The following is a 1,158-nucleotide window of genomic DNA, read 5'->3' as shown; positions in this document are numbered from 1 at the left end:
ACTCAACAAACATAAAACAAAGGAAGACCTTTCTGAACTGTATTGTTGTTGTTAGCATTTTGTATGTACTATTCCATCACATAGCACAATCCAAAACTAGCTTTCTCTCTTTTATTTCACACTGTATAGCAATTTTCACAAAATTTTTTTGTCTTGCTTCACTTGCTTTTACAAACTTCACACTCCCCGAATATTGTCTATGATGGGTTTAATTATAGCCACCCCATCCTGAATTAACAGATTCATAATATGGGCAGTGCACCTAACATGGAAAACTCTTCCATCACACCACAAAGGTCTCTATATTTGAAAATTTTCCTTCAACCTTCTAATGCAGCTATCATTTGCAGTAGCATTGTCTACTGTAACAGTTTCCACCTACAAACAAAATCAATGAATAATAATGAGATGTAATAAATTATACGTGCATTTTTTAAAATAATTTGCAAAGTTGATTTTACCTTATTTTCAATCCCCCAACCCTTTAAACAGTCAAAAATTGTTGCTGCAATGTCTATTCCTCTCCTAAGCGGAGGTAGATGCATAAAATTTATAATTCGTTTATTTAATGACCACGACTAGTCCACCCAATATGCTGTAATTACCATATACTCAATATTTTTATGATCCGACTTCCAAAGATCAATAGTAATACTAATCCTTCTAGTCTCATCAAAAGTCTTCTTCAACCTCTCACGTTCTGCTTGATAAACCCTAATGCAATCAGGTTTTACTTGTTTCCATCCAACTTTTTCATAAAGAGATTGCAAAACGTGACAAAAATTAATAAAGTCGTGGTGTTTAACTATATTAAATGGCAATTCAGATATCATAACCAAATGAGCTAAGGCCTATCGAACCTGACACATCAACACCATAATCATTGCATTAGTTAATACAATTAATGTCATAACTATTTTATAATAACAATAAACGTTATTAATTGAACTCAAACTGACCTTGGGATGCTCATAATTCGTCTTTGTTTTAACCACAGTTGTAGTAGGTAACCCTAAGGTTCAACGCTCAAAACCTAAGATAATTTGTCCCCTCACAACTAAGTCCTTCCCTATTGCTTTCTTCCTTTCAACACATTGACCCATATGTCGTGTCAAATGGGAAGTAGCCCTGGTCTTTTGCAATTTCAACTTTTTCTGG

The sequence above is a fragment of the Mangifera indica genome, chromosome 13 (genome assembly GCF_011075055.1).
Source record: "Mangifera indica cultivar Alphonso chromosome 13, CATAS_Mindica_2.1, whole genome shotgun sequence".
NCBI lineage: Eukaryota > Viridiplantae > Streptophyta > Magnoliopsida > Sapindales > Anacardiaceae > Mangifera > Mangifera indica.
This window is presented reverse-complemented; position numbering follows the sequence as displayed.